Genomic DNA, 15857 nt, shown 5'->3' on the forward strand with positions numbered 1-15857 from the left:
ACACAGAGGAAATGAATCATGAATACTACTACTACTAGATTATAATAATCAAAATCATAATATAAAAATACAATATATGATATATAAATAACATAATAATAGCAATCCACATTAGCAGATAAAGAGTTGACCTAAGAACCAAGAAATCTAAGTTCCACTTCTGACACATATTGACTGTGATCATAGCCAAGTCACTTAAGTAGCTTCATTTTTAGGCAATTCTCTAAGTTACAGAGTAGGTCTTGACCTGTATCAACTTAGAGAGTTCCCTTACATAAAAAGATGTCTAACACACTGCCTTCTGGCTGTAGTGTTCTCAAGTGCTCTCCTCTCCACACCCATTAAAAAAATTGAAACAGAGAAATATGTAACAAAATAAGTAAAAATACAAAGAACATAGATAATGTTAATATGTGGCTTTCTACATGAATATGAAGCCTACAGGGATCTTTATGTCTGGTTTAGTGGTCCATAGTTTCTACTTGAGTTTGATGAAATCCCTGGTCCAGTCCTTATGCCCCATGTTGCTTCAATGTTTTTCAGTTACAAAGTGTTTTTGCATTTAGTTTTCCCAACTTGGTCTACCAGCTCATTTCATCCATGCAGTCTTCATTTGCTACAGAACGACATCAACAACAAAAAAAGAAAAGTGGACTCTGCATGTCCACTAAAACCCACTCCGTATTCTATATGCACCACACAGAATTGAACTGGTTAAACACCTGAAAGTAACTATGTGATAAGATCTGCCACAGTGACTAACTTTGTGATCTTGGGAATGTCATTTTACCTCTGTGGGTCTCAGTAGCCTCATCTATAAACTATGATGCTTGGACACAATGATTTAACTTTCTAACATTCTTTTCTGTTCCCAAATACACAACTCAATTTAGACTACTCTGTCTTACACTATGGAAAGCTTATTTTTCTCAGAGTTCAGCATCTCTAGTAATCCAAGTATGATCACTGCACAAAAATGAAGTTGAACTTATTATTGGACTGGTGGAGGAGAACAAGACTAATCCATTTACAACTGTCTGCATCACAATGTGTGTGTAGGGAACTTGGGAATAGACCTGCATTTTAATGAAAGCTGCAGCACTATGAGGATTTTTTTTTTATTTTGCTGTATCATGTTTTCATTTTGAAAGAAACACAAATGACATAATCCCAGGCCATCAGAATTGTCAGAATTCATCACAGCATTAAAAAGCTGGCAGCGTGCCCTTCTGGTCAAATATCTAGAAACAACAGTGGTTTATGAGAGGATGAAATAATACATGGTGTAGGTGAGAGAGAACAAAATATGGATAGGTTATGGTGTGCTGTCCAAGGAGCTGCAGAATCCTAGGGCTATATGGGAGGAAGAAAGGTCATCTATTACAAACGTTTGGATCAAATCTGTGTGCAGGGTTAATTACGGAGACTTGAGTTGAATGGTGACTATGGCACTTAGGGCCAATCTTCTATGCTCAAAATCAGAATCTGGAGATATTAACGATGGAGTCCTGACAGACACCTTTTCTAAATAGTCAATTTTCAACATTTGGGCATTTAAACTTCCAGACTTCCCTCCCCATTCCCCATTTCAGTTTTTACCCCTACACTCCCCATTCACCCGATCCGGGGAAATGTGAGTTCTTGAGGGTATATGTGGCCTTCTAGGTCCTTGGGTGGCATTTTGACGGAGTCCAAGTTTTATGGAATAAATCCTTTTCTTAAGGGGATTTGTTCTGTGAAATTTGAATTTAGTCAAAGGACCTCACTTGAGTACTTAGAGGGGCATATGTAGCCTTGAGCCTACAGGTTCCTATCCCTGCACCATACCATTAAAAAAAATCTTTATTTGTTTCAAATTTTTGAGGGTGTATTTTGAATGTGGATAGAATTATGTGAACAATAAAATAGGAAGGCAGCACATTTGCCTGTGGTCATTTTTCTAACCACAACATAAAATTCTCAAAGGTCTCCAAAAGCTGGCTACCTAACATTTTGGATTTAGGCTTTGGCTAAATTGAAATCCTATAAGAACAGGAAGTTTTCAGATAAAGAAATTAAAAGAATCTATAGTCAGTGATATGAAAAATTTTCTAAATCACTATTGACTAGAGAAATGCAAATTAAAATCATCCTAATATAGCACCTCATACCTATCAGATTGGCAAATAGGACAGAAAAAGAAAATGATAAATGTTGGGAAAGATGTGGGAAAATTGAGACAGTAATGCATTGTTGGTGGAGTTGTGAACTGATCCAACCATTCTGAAGAGCAATTTGGTACCGTGCTCAAAGGGCTATAAAACTGCATATCCCTTGATCCAGTAATACCACTTCTAGGGACTGTATTCCAAAGAAATCATAAAAATTGGAAAAGGACCCACATGTACAAAATGTTTATAGCAGCCTTTTCAGTGGTAGCAAAGAATTGGACATTGAGAGAATGCCCATCAATTGGGGAATGGCTGAACACACTATCTTACATGTGGATTGTATGGTGTTCAAAGGTTTTCACAGTCATGATATCATTTGATTTCTGCAGTAATCTTGAGTGATAATCAAAATTAATGTAATTATCATGTTTACAGATGAGGAATATGAGCCTCAAACTGGTTAAGTGCCTGAATAGTGTGGGAAAATCATTTTGTCTTCATGGGTCTTATTCTCCTAATTTGTCAAATGAAGTTGTTGGACTGTGACCTCTAAATTCCTTTTAAGGTCTAATAATTTAAGGGAAAATGTGGTATAGTGGAAAGTCACACAGATTTGAGTCAGAGAACCTCAGGTTCAATCAGGAATATGCTGGTAAAAATTTAACAACTAGTTCTTTGGGGGAAAAAACAGTATAACTGCACACATTTTTAAATTTAATTTGCATTATTAACACTTTCATTTACATTTGCAATTTCATTAGCATTAGTATTTTCTCTGTCACTTCCTTAAGTCTAGACGATCAAAAATGATAAACCAAGACCTCCTTTGTAGCAATTGTCAATTTCCAAGGTGTAAATGCTCATACTGAACATTTAACCATCAGCTCTCCCAGCTAGTTTGAATTGGTTCCACCCCACCCCTGATTCTAATCCTGGCTCTGACATTTGCTAACTGTGTGACTTTGCGCAAGTCACTTGATCTCTCTTGGTCTCAGTTTTCTCAATTTGTCAAATGGAGTTGGATTTGATAACATCTAAAGTCTTTTCCATCTCTATAGCTATAATCTTATGAGTCCGTGACCTGCCCAAGAGCACATGAACTATTGAAGAATGCAGAACTATAACCCAGGCATCCTGACTTCAAGTTTAATGCTTTTTTTTTTAAACCTGTATTAACCAAAGCGGCTCACCTTTTATGTCCTGGACTAAGAGACCAGCTTGAAAATGAAAACTCTGCTCAATGAAATCAAAGCCAGGATGATTACTACAGCCTCAGAGTTAATTCAATTTTTTTCTCTCTAATCTTTTCCAATGAGAAAATCTTTTAAAGAAGGTCATTTTATAATTCCCTAAAAGATGTAGGCATGCCATCTGGCCAAGCATATGGTTCAAATGCAATAAAATAAGAGGTGATGGAAGATTTGGGTGGGGATGGTATAGGAGCTGTCAGAAGACTCTCCTTGTGTACAATTGATAAGAGTAAGGTACCAACTGAAACACTTCACCTTGCATTTTTTTTCACCCAGCTAAAGTTAGAAAATCCTGACAAGCAAAAAGAATGGTAGAAAAAGTGCTCTCATATTGTAAAGGAGAATCATTTATGTATAACTCAGTGTCAGGAGTTTCTAGTAAACCAGAAAGAGCTAAAACTGAGTCAGGTTCTTTTCCCCTCCAAGAGACAGTGAGTGGGCTATGGTAAAATGTAGGTATAGATGACAGCTTTAGCTAACAGGACTGGGAGGGCAGTATGGTTTCCAAATGTCACTTAAACCATATGCCCTGAAAGAAGTTCAAGATGTTTTGTGTGGATATCTAAGACTGGACCAGTGGCCACACAAGGAATCGGGATGATTCTCTATCAACCACCTCTATCCTTTGTTCCCCTCAGAATGGATCATTCTCACAGACGGAGCAGCCATTTCAGAAAAAAACCAATAACAATGTCCTTTTGCCTTGAAGTGGTAGTCAACTGAAGCTGGGAAGGTACTCTTCCTGTAGGAGAAGATCTAAATTAGGTAGAAGTAGGGCTTTCTCTCCTTCGTATGATGGAAGGGATGACCCTCATGCTTCCTTGTGGGATGAAGGAAAGAAACATATTACCATTTGTGTCATGACAATGAATTACCTCTTTAACTAGATGGATCAGGAAAAGTGGCTTATAGGAGGTGGCAACTAAGTTAAACCTTGACCAAGGCTAAGGATTCTAACAGGTGGAGCTTAGGGAAAGGCATGGGGGGCTGTTTGAACCAAGGAACAGAGTCAGAGATACTAATGAGTACTAATTAGTGTTTATTGAATTGAAATTATACCTCCTTGAAATCTGAGTAGAAAAAAGATGTAAAATCTTGATTTCTTTCCTATAATTATGGTGAGTAGCCTGTTGGGTATCATAATAGTATCCAATAGTATTAATAATATATGTTTGTCTTTGGGCCTGTCTTCCCCAAATTTTTTCTTCCTATTTCTTTCTTCCACACTCCCCATACCTTTCTTAAACATTCAATGCTCTGCCCTTCTCCCTGCCTGTCTTTCTTCTGTTAGAGGATCTAAGTCATTAATACTTTAGTGTGAATTAGATTATGTTACCCTCTCCAGGTGTGCTTGGATTTTAAAAGAGGAGCAGGGAAAAGAATCTAAAGGAATGAATTTTTAATGGTAGAATTTCATTTAGTGTGGGTAGGAAAAATATTTTAAGGCAGGGACCCTTTCCAGAAGCTTTTAAATCATATCATGTAGATGATCAGAAATTGACTGTGTAAAATTAGTACTGAGCTTAATCAATCAATTAGTATTTATTAAACCCCTGCTCCCTACTTGGCATTGTGCAAGGTTTAAGAGATCCAAAAAAAAAAACCCAAACAAACCAAAAACCAACAACTCAAAAACCATGAAACAATATACAATTGCCTTCAAGGAGAGGAAAGGTTTAGGCAATTTTTAACTTTTCATGCTGAGGAGCAGAGTTTTAAACAGGAATATTTTACACCTGGGGTAAATTCCTGAAAGATGTCTAAAGGTGTTAAGGGAAAGGTGGAAAGGTTTATGGCACTACCCAATGTCAGTTCTGCAGAGACTTTGGTATAGGTGTGGGACTATTACTGAAGAAGCCACCTTGATGGAACAGGGCAAGGAAGGATGCAGAATGGTTCTTCCCAGCGTCCTGAAGAACTGCCGTGACCATCAGTCTCCTCTAAATTTGGTGCCTTGGGGCAAAGTTCTGGTCACCTCCACTGAAATTATAATTCTGTGAAGCAATCTGTGGAGCTAACTCAGTTCCATATCAATTAAAAGAGGAAAGCAAAAATCTTTGAGAAAATAACCTTTACCTTCTTTTATAATACTCTACATCCACAAGAGAAGTACAATGGCATAGTGGAAAGATGATAGCAACACAACAAGAAAAAGCAAACACGGCTTCCTATGTGGGTTCTACCACCAGCTAACTGTATGACCTTGGGCAAATACTTGACTTTCGCTAGCCTCACTTTCCTCATCTGTAAAATGAGGAGGTTGCATAAGATGAAGTCTAAAGTTGCTAAGATGGATAAGATAAAGTCTAAAGTCTAGGTTATGAAATTTTATGACAAACTCTATTTTCGGAAATTGAGTTGCATGACATTTTTGCAGAACCTTTGAGATGGTTTCTAATAGATTTCCAAGGGCTTTAAACTATGAAATTCATGAGTTTCCCCCCTCAAATCCATTCAAACCATAGTAGGAATATACTCATTCATAGTATGATATTTCCTCCACCTCCTGCCTTTTTGAAACCATGGATTATATCCTGGAACCCTGATCAATTAGGAAATCCTTGTGATCTAAATTAACCAGCTTCCTCCAAAATCCTAATCTGGTTCTTCTTGGTGACTAAGGTAACCCAGGATTCCGTAAAGCTATGCAGGTAGGGCAGCATGGAAATTCTGGCAGCTCCTAGCAACCTAGAAAGAGGTTGGATTATATGTTCTGTGAGCCACTATAGTCAAGGATCAGCCTTGGTCATTGGCAATGGTAAAGGCAGTATCTGAAGCTATCTAGTAAGGTATAAAAAGGATGTGGAGAAGGGGGTACTCATGTTAAGGAATTCATGTCTTTTGAAGTAAGAAATTAATATAAGGCCAACATTAATAAATTCACATCTTTTGAAATAGGAAATAGATTTAAGGCTAATACTAATAAATCCACATCTTTTGAAATAGGAAATAAAATAGAAGGCCAATACTAATAAAGACAAATGTATACTCATTTGTATAAAAGGTGAAAACGTCCAAAATAATAACAAAACAACAATGACAAATGAGCAAACTGTAAGATATTAAGGTGGGCAGTGAATGCCATTGGAGTTCCAATGGTCCTTTCTTTTGCTGTACCTTGGTGATTTGGTCACAGTAACACAAATACAATGAACTTTCTGACATCAGGTGCATTCTTTCACTGTACTTGGTGACAACTGAATGGCTAAATTATAGAGGGAAATGTCATCTGTAGAAAAAGACAAGGCAATTGAGTTCAAAGAATAATAGTATTATAGTTCTAGCCATGGAAGGGACATTAGGGGACATATTCTCCCACAAACTTAAACTTCAGTGATTTCACACTGCCCTCATTCACATGCACATGTGTTCACAGATACCTCCAAAATTGAATTCCATTTGCAAATTACAGGAAGATTCTGCTGCTTACCATTTACTCCACCTTACTGCTACTTACTACTTGTGAGACTATGGGCAAAATGAGAAGATGAAAGAAAGGGAAGTAGGGAACGAGGGAGAGAGGAAGGAAGGAAGGAAGAAAAAGAAAAGAAACCAGAAAGAGCTAAAACTGAGTCAGGTTCTTTTCCCCTCCAAGAGATAGTGAGCGGGCTATGATAAGATGTAGGTGTAGAAAAGAAAGGAAAGGAAAAGAAAATAAGATATAATAATAGTAATAAGACAAAATAGAATAAGAAGATAAATAAAAATAAGACATAGGCTCTCTGAACCTAGGGTTTCCTTGTCAATGAAACGAAGGAGTTAGACTGAGGAATCTAGCTCTCTGAGTCCCATGAAACCCTAACATTGTGCATTTGTGAGTAATAAGTAAACAAACAGTTATTTAGTACTTATATATCAAGCGCTGGGAATGAATGGAGCAACTAGGTGGTACAGTGGACAGAATGCTAGTCCTGGAGTCAGGAAAACACGTCTTCCCGAGTTCAAATCTTGCCTCAGATACTTACTAGCTGTGTGACCCTGTGGGCAAATCACTTCACCCTGTTTGCCTCAGTTTCCTCATCTGTAAAATGAGATGGATTAAGAAATGGCTAACCACTCCAGTATCTTTGCCAATAAAACCCCAAATGGGGCCATGAAGAGTCAGACAAGACTGAAAAAGCAATCGAACAAAAAGCACTAGGAAAACAAACAAGAGGGTCTAACCCTTACCCTCGCTTTGGGAGGCATAGGAACACTTTCAGGTTACAAGAAGATTATATTAAAGTCACAAATATTCATGTCTATGTCAGTGGATAATTTCCTGTCATCCAAGAGATGGCAAAGATGAGAATGAAATTTCAGTAATAGGAGTAAAAGATAGGAGTACCTTCGCTTCATTAAAGAAGCAACACACTGTAGTAGAAAGTGTGCATGTGTGAATTCAGAGGACCTGAGTTCAAAACTATTCTTTTACTCTCTTGCTATTTGTGTGACTTTGGACCTCAGTATATGATATTCTGTGTGTTAAAAAGAGAACCACAAAATTTAATATATTGTTTTTCATGGAAACATCAGACTTTGGTATGGAAATGGATTCCTTTAGTAGGGACCATGTAGTCCAGGAATTCTTTTTTTTTTTTAACATGTGTTTTCTTTTTTGGGCGGAGGGTGGTTTCAAATTCTTTCCCTCTTTCCGGTCCCTTCCCTACCCCTTGAGAAGGGAAGCAATATGTAGTCTAGGGATTCTTAATGGTCTCTCTCTCTCTCTTCCCACCTCTCTCTCTCTTTCTCTCTCTGTATGTGTGTGTGTGTGTGTGTGTGTGTGTGTGTGTGTGTGTGTGTGTGACAGACTACTTCCACGGTCTGGTGGATGCTATGAGTTCCCTCTCCAAATAAAGTTTTTAAATGCCCCAAACAAAATATATAGGAGTACTAAGGAAATCAATTATATTGAAATAGTTATCAAAATAGCAATAAAAAAAATTCATGGAGCCCCTGAAATCTATCCACAGACAACTTGGGGATCTGTAAATCCGAAGTTAGGAATCACTGATCTAGTCCAATTACTTCATTTTGCAATTAAGAAAATGGAGGCCCAGAGAGCTCAAGTGATTTAAGTTAGGTCACAGAGCTAGTTGTTGGTAGAACCTCCTTTTCAATTGCCAAGTTAGTATTCTTCACCTTAAGAACTTCTCTTTGCCTTTCTTTGTGATCTTCATCTTTAATAATTTTGTGACATCATTATTATTTTTTATCAGTAGGTTTTATTTCAGAAATCTGTTTTTCCAGGGAGTTTAAAAATCCCAGCCATTGTCTCTCACTCAATGATAATGTAACCACACTAAAGTTTCCCCATGGAAACAGTTTTTTTACCTTTGTGAGCCAAGTACTTTTTACTATTGCATTCGAAATAAAAAAAAGAAAAAGCTTGAATTCTGTTTTTAATGAGCTTGAAAAGGCAGCATCTTTGTACCTGTGGAACATGCCTCACTGAGTTCTGATGCTGAGGTTAGGAGAATACAGTTGGCGACTTGCCGGTCAGCCACTCCCTGAACAACATAGAATTTGCTGAAGTGAAAAATGCACAAGCAAATTAATTGAGGTGGAAAGTGAGTACAGCAAAAAGGAGCTAACAGTTTCAGTGTCCTGCTTTTGACAGGTTTCATTCCAAAAGATATGACATCTGCTCATAGCCAGCCTGCCTCTGCATACTAGGCAGAAAAGGTTTTCAATGAAACCCTCCAGCGCTTCTTCCTCAGCATGAAGAAAAAACTGGTGCCTTCAATCTATCAGGAAGAATTAATTCAGCCCACCATGTGAGGAGACCTAAAAAAAGAGCTCCTGGCTTGGGACGGTCTCATTAGCATAACAACCTCCTCAGTGGTTTATGTGTTGAACTGAAAGGTCTGCAAAGGGAGCCTTGTATTTAGAAACCATTAACTTGGGCACAGAGGGTGAACAAAGCAGTGGGGTAGTGGCAAGGACTCTGTCTGGATGGTTAGGGAGGGAAAGGTAGCAGCAAAGACACTCTGTTTCTACTCTGTAAAGAAATGGGTCTTGGCAAGAGTGGTAGAGCATTGGTATTAGAGTCAGGGAAACACAGGTTCAAATCTTGCCTTAAACAAATGTCAGTTGTGGGCTGTTTTTTTGACCTTTCTCGTTCTCAGCTGCCACATCTGTAAAGTGGGTACGTGATAGAGTTATTTTGCTGAGAATTAAATGTTTTGCAAATCTGAGAGAGCTGTATATATTTCAGTAACTAATATTGTTTTGGATATAGTCACTTGTGACTAGATGTGGTGCAGGTTCATGATTATAATTTGGATGAGAATGGCACTGAAAGAATGAATTGAGACTCTCAATTTGCAGGGTGTGACTCTGAATGAGATAGCCTGGCATAGTGCAAAGGACACTGGACTTTCAGTGAGAAGATCTGGATTTGGATCTTAGAACTACCACTTAGTAATTATCTTTCAGCTCTTAGGCAAGTCACCAGCCTTTCTAAACCTCAGTTTCGTCATCTGTAAAATGGGGATAAGGTAACTCATGCTACCTACCTCAAAGGGTTGTTATGAAAATCAAGTGACATAGTATCTGTTAAGCCTTTTGTAAACATGAATGTGATTTGTTATTCTTCTACTCGTGCCCAAATCCTGTAATTTCCTATCAATTAATAAATCAATAAAAATTTGTTAAGCAACTATTATGTTCCAGACAGTTTGCTAAGACTCTTCCCACTAAGTTGACTCGCACAATATTTCTCTCTTACCCTATATATCTACTTACTCTCTCTCTCTCTCTCTTGTGTATCCTGAAAAAAAACGTGTATTCTTGAAGTGCAGAGGAAGCTGTAGTATAATGTTCTGGAGTTTGCAGTCCTGGGTTCAAATTTCTGTCTCTGATAATCTGTGTATGTGTGACTTAGGCTAGGCAATTAACTTCTCTAGGCTTCAGTTTCCCCCTCTGAAAATGAGGGCATTGAATTAGATGACTTATAAAGTCTCTTTCAGTTTTTTATCTATTATCCTAATGCAAAATGCACTGGATTTAAAAATAGAACTTCTGTAGTTTATGTTCTGGCTTTACCTCAAACCAGTTGTGTTATCCAGACAAGATCTACTTCTCTATCCCTCAGTTTCCTCATCTACAAAATGAAGAAAAGAATATTTATATAGTCTCTCTTACACAGGATGGTTGTGAGAATCAATCAATATAACTTATTTTATTAATTAATTTAACAATTAGTTGTTTATTATTAATAACAATTAATAATTAATTTAATTTAATAATTTAATGATTACAAGTATTAATTTAATAATTAACACAATTTATTTTAATAACCTAATTATTATTAACTAAACTGAAGTTGGGCAGCTAGGTGGTGCAGAAGATAAAATTCTAGGTCTGGAGTCAAGAAGACATCACCCTGAGTTCAAATCTGACTTCAGACACTTACTAGTTGTGTGACCCTGGGCAAGTCACTTAACACTGTTTGCTTCAGTTTCCTCCTCTGTAAAATGAATTGGAGAAGGAAATGGAAAAACACACCAGTATCTCTGCCAAGAAAACCCCAAATGGGATCACCAAGATTCAGACATAACTGAGAAGTTAAGTATACTTGAGGCATAAGCCTCTCTTTTGTAACACAGTGGGTCTGCTATTGTTGTTATTATATGATAAACTGACATTATCTGCTAAAGGCAGACTCTGATGTCTCATCCTGACATGAAAATTATCTTGGTTTCTGGAAGGCTGTGCTCAAACACTGGCAGGTATTCCTAAATTGTAAAGGCTTTGATTATAGTGTGGGCACTGTGCTGCAAATTCAGGACTTAATTCAAGATTAATTCAAGAGAGATCCAACATCAGATTGTCCACAAGATGATGCATTTTTTGACCAAATCTTAGGTCGAGAGATTCTTCTTGACCCCATTTTTGTGGGGTTTTTTGAGACACTGGAGTAGTTCGCCTTTTTCTTCTCCAGCTCCTTTTATAGATGAGGAAACCAAGGAGAACAGAGTTAAGTGACTCACCCATGATCATACAGCTAGTGAGCTTCTAAGGCTGGATTTGAACTCAGGTCCTCTTGGCTTCAGGCCCAATGCTCTATCCACTGCTCCAATGAGATGCCTCTAATTTACATACTCTTTGAATATAATTGGTAAAATTATAAAGGTATTGTGATCTGCTTTGATGAAGGCAGTTTCCACTAGGATGAAATCTCAGATTTGTGATGTATTGGAGAACGATAACTGACCTTATCTTTTCCAACTTCTCAATATTATTGACCTGTTTGCCTTTCTCTCCTCTGATTCTGCTACATCAACATTATATTTTCATTTTTCCATAACCTATTAATGGCTGGCTCCCTCTCCCAGTGCTGAAGGTTGACCTCAAGATAGCCTTTCACATCATAATTTGAGGGCCACTAGGAAATCAGTAGGGAAACTAGGGGGCCCAGTGGATAGAATGATGACCTTATAGTCATGAGCACCCGCAGTGCTAATTAGATTAAAGATCTTCCCCATCCATTAATGGGCCTGCCCATTAAGGGAAACTTGATTAGGGGAGGCCTACATCTTTTGTTAACTTCTAATGAGGCACTAGTTCTCAAGGGTTGTGATGCCTTCTGGCTCTGAAAAACGTATAAATACTCTGAGGTGAGGTTTTACTTTGGCTCTTACTGACTGGAAGTGTTTGTTTGGCTAGATGAGACCACTAAGACCTCTGGCTTTGAAAACACAGATGTTGATGCTTCTCTCTCTGATAACTATGTATGTAGGTAATGGTCAGACAGTTGGATCTGTGTATTGATCTGTGATGGATGTATTGCTTACGGTCAGACAGTTGGAAGCCCTGTCTGTTAGTTGATCTGTCTCTTTGTATTTTCTCTGAAGTTCAAGGTGCTGACTTTTCCCCCTGAACTAAGTGAATGATATATGTGCTAAATTAAAGTGATTGTTGACCCCTCCCAGCAAAGTTGCTTTCCTTTTAGAATAGTAGATCTAAAAACCTGTATAGCAGGTCGTTCTGGATGTGTCTGGATGCTTTTACAGGACCTGAATTCAATTCTGCCCTCAGATGCTTCCTAGCTGGGTGACTCTGGGAAAATTATTTAACTTTGTTTACCTCAGTTCCTTTATCTGTAAAATGAGCTTGAAAAGGAAATGGCAAATTGCTCTAGTATTTTTGCCAAGAAAACCCCAAATGGGGTCAGACATGACTGAAAAATGACTGAATATCCATCCCCTTATAGGGGCACTTAGGTGGTACAGTGGTAGCTATGTGACACTGTTATACGACTCTGGACATTTCACTTAACCCTGCTTGCCTCAGTTTCCTCACTTGTAAACTGAACTTGAGAAGGAAATGGCAAATTACTCTAGGATCTTTGCCAAGAAAACCTCAAGTAGCATAATGTAGAGTCAGACAAGACTAATTTATTAAAGAACAAGAAAAAAACTATCACTTAGAAGACAAGCTTCTTGATGTTAAAGGTTGTTTCTTTTTTATCTTTGTATTCACAGAAACTAGCACAGTGATGGGCACACAGGAGGGTCTTTTTAAGTACTTGTTGAATGAATGAATTGTGGATTGAGAAGAATGCCAACTATTTAATTACCTCTCAGGCACAAGTCTCATATTCTAATGGAGATTTTTTTTTAATGGCATTAAGGGCTGTTGAAGCAGCTCTGGAGGCCCACATAATATTTTGTAGAGCCCAGGGAATCTAGAATGTTTTCTGTGGCACAGACGTTTAAAACACACAGGGATCGCTGCCGTGCCACTAACCTTGAGTGGGTAGTGTACAGAAACAGTGCAGAACTTCTCAGTGATATACTATAAACCAGATGGTGTCCTTAATCTTCAACAAAGCCCTCCACATGCGGACTATAACACATCTGGTGTGAAGGTCTTTCCTCTTCAGATAAAATGGGTCTTTTCTATTTATCACCCCAGTGTAATTTTGCAATCTGGGAAGAAAAAAGTATCAGACTTTACACATCTGCTCTTGTCCATATAGGGAAAAGTTTTGTTAAACTAATTAGCTCTGCTTCATAGTGTCAGAGGCATAAAAAATAACTATCTAGATGAGAAATGTGTGAAGGAGGCTCAGAGGAATAAGAAGCAAGTAAAGTCCATAGCAAAGTAAGGCAGGATGGCAAAGAATTGTTTATCTCTTGGGCTATGGAAATTGTTGTTGTTCAGGTGTGTATGACTCTTCATGACCTCATCTGGGGTTTTCTTGGCAAAGACACCAGAGTGGCTTGCCATTTCCTTCTCCAGTTCATTTTACAGATGAGGAAACTGAAGCAAATAGGGTGAAGTGACTTGCCCAGTGTCACCCAGCTAGTCAGTGTCTGAGGCCAGATTCAATCTTAGAAAGATGATTCTTCCTGACTCCAGGCTTGGCTCTCTATCTGCTGTACCCCTAGCAACCCTTTGATAGTGGGAACATCATAGAAAACATGAACATTTGAGAATGTCAAGAGGATGTGAACAGAATGTGTTTAGCATGCATGAAAGACCATAAATATAAGTGAAAGTTCACAGCAAAGGAAAATGGAGCAAAGATGTAGAATTCTCTTTATCTCTTGGGGTGGGATAGCAATACACAAGGGGGAAAGTGTTCCTCATTACTTACAAAGTGAATCATTAATAAAGCCCTATATTTACTCTCTTGACTGATCCTCTACTAGCTAAGAACAACAAATGAGATCAGATTTGAAGACTGCAAATGACACATGCCTGAGAAGGTGTCTTATAAAGTGTAGGATGTTCTGTCTTATCTTCTTTTAAATTCTGAGTACAGCCTGTGTCCCATCGCCTTAATAAAACTCTTCCCTCACCATTCTGACCTTTCTCTGTACAAAGTGATCTCTCCTGACTTTAAACCTGAGTCACAGAAGTAAGTACCAGAATCAGTGATGAAGGAAGAGGAAATGAGGAAAAGTGCAGAAGTAGCTACAAGTTGGGGTTTGGAAAATTAGGGAATGATGCAGTGTGGGAAAAGACTTTCTTTTTGATCAACTGAGGGATATGGGTGGAAAATTGATACACTTGAATATCATGTAGAAATATATACAGAGGTAATAGAATGCTATAGATTGTCTGGTAGCTATAATATTCTACTATTTGGATTTACAGGTCCAGAAAAGCAGAAGAAAATGAAGACATGAAGCTGTAGGATGTAGGGAATTCCTGGTACAAAAAGTTCTTCCGTCACTTCATATCAATAGGTGCTTTGTAGCTTAAAGTTTTAGGTAGTTCCCTAAGGATTTGAGAAATTATGTATAAAGAAATGGAGCTTCAATGATTTCAAATCCTCTACCAAATGTCTCCTGGTTACTAAGAAAGGAAAAGAGCCAGATGGGAGCCATGTTTTCTATCTGCAGGTCTGATTCTCTTTCCACTAGTCCTTGCCATTTCTCAAAGTGCTATGAGAGAGAGGATGAGGAGGGAAAAGGATGGGAAACATTTGTAAATAGAAGAACGAGATGACTGGGGCAACTTCATGAAGGAGCTGGGTCTTGAATGATGAACCATCATAGCTAGGTCAGAGCAGCCTGGTCAGTGGAAATGTTGTTGAAGCCAACAACTCCAATTAGCCTTGGAGTTATGGGAGCCAAGGTCAAATCCTATTTCTAATTTTTACCACCTGTGTGACCCTGGTCAAGTCACAACCTTTCTGGGCCTCAGTTGCTTAGTTGTATGTAATGACAGCTTTGCTATGCATGCTCAGATAACCTAACATGGAGGCACCATGCTTCTCTGGTGGTCAGGAGTTACCTGCTTCTATTGCCTTTGTCTTAAAAACTGCCTAGACTGAGACAGTCTCTCTTTTTGCTATTTATCCTTCAGAGAGGATAAAGGTGTGATGACAATCAAAATAGGATCTTTTGTTGTTTTTGTTTTAGTATAATCAAGAAGTATAATGCCTCTATTTGAATGGGATTAAGGAGGATCTTTCCCACCCATTGTTGGGCCTGGGAAGATTTGTAGGAAGGTACATGCCTTTTGTTAATGAGGCACTGGTTCTCAAGGGATGTGATGCCCTCTGGCTATAAAAAGTGTATAAAGTCTCTAACGTGGGCTTTTATTTTGGGGGCTTACTGACTAGGAGTGCTTGTTTGACCAGATGAGGACTCTGGGAAGCTATTAAAGGAGCCTCCCAGCTTTGAGAACCCAGATGTTGTTGCTTCCCTTTCTAGTAACTATGGTCAGACAGTTGGACCTGTCTGTTGAATTATGGTCAGGCAGAGGAAGCCATGCCTGTTGACTTTTAATTTCTCTGTATTTTCTTTGAAGTTCAGGGTGCTGACTTCCCTGCACTAGGTGAATGATAAATGTTCTTGGTTAAAGGAATGATACATGTGTTGGATTAAAGTGATTGTTAACCCCTAAAAGTTGCATTTCCTTCTGTCAGATCTAAGCACCTATGATAGCAGGCCCTTTCTGTATATGTTGGGGTGCTTACTGATACAAAAGGTCAAGGCTTAGCATGATTACTAATAAT

At 38.3% G+C, this 15857-nt stretch overlaps 1 protein-coding gene across 1 annotated transcript in view; it reads right to left on the reverse strand.

The window, feature by feature from the left end:
• Positions 1 to 15857, reverse strand: part of FRMPD4 (FERM and PDZ domain containing 4) — a 752204-nt gene that overhangs the window by 171713 nt on the left and 564634 nt on the right. The gene's annotated exons all lie outside the window — the stretch shown is intronic.

The sequence above is a fragment of the Notamacropus eugenii genome, chromosome 5 (assembly GCF_028372415.1).
Source record: "Notamacropus eugenii isolate mMacEug1 chromosome 5, mMacEug1.pri_v2, whole genome shotgun sequence".
NCBI classification, from domain to species: Eukaryota; Metazoa; Chordata; class Mammalia; order Diprotodontia; family Macropodidae; genus Notamacropus; species Notamacropus eugenii.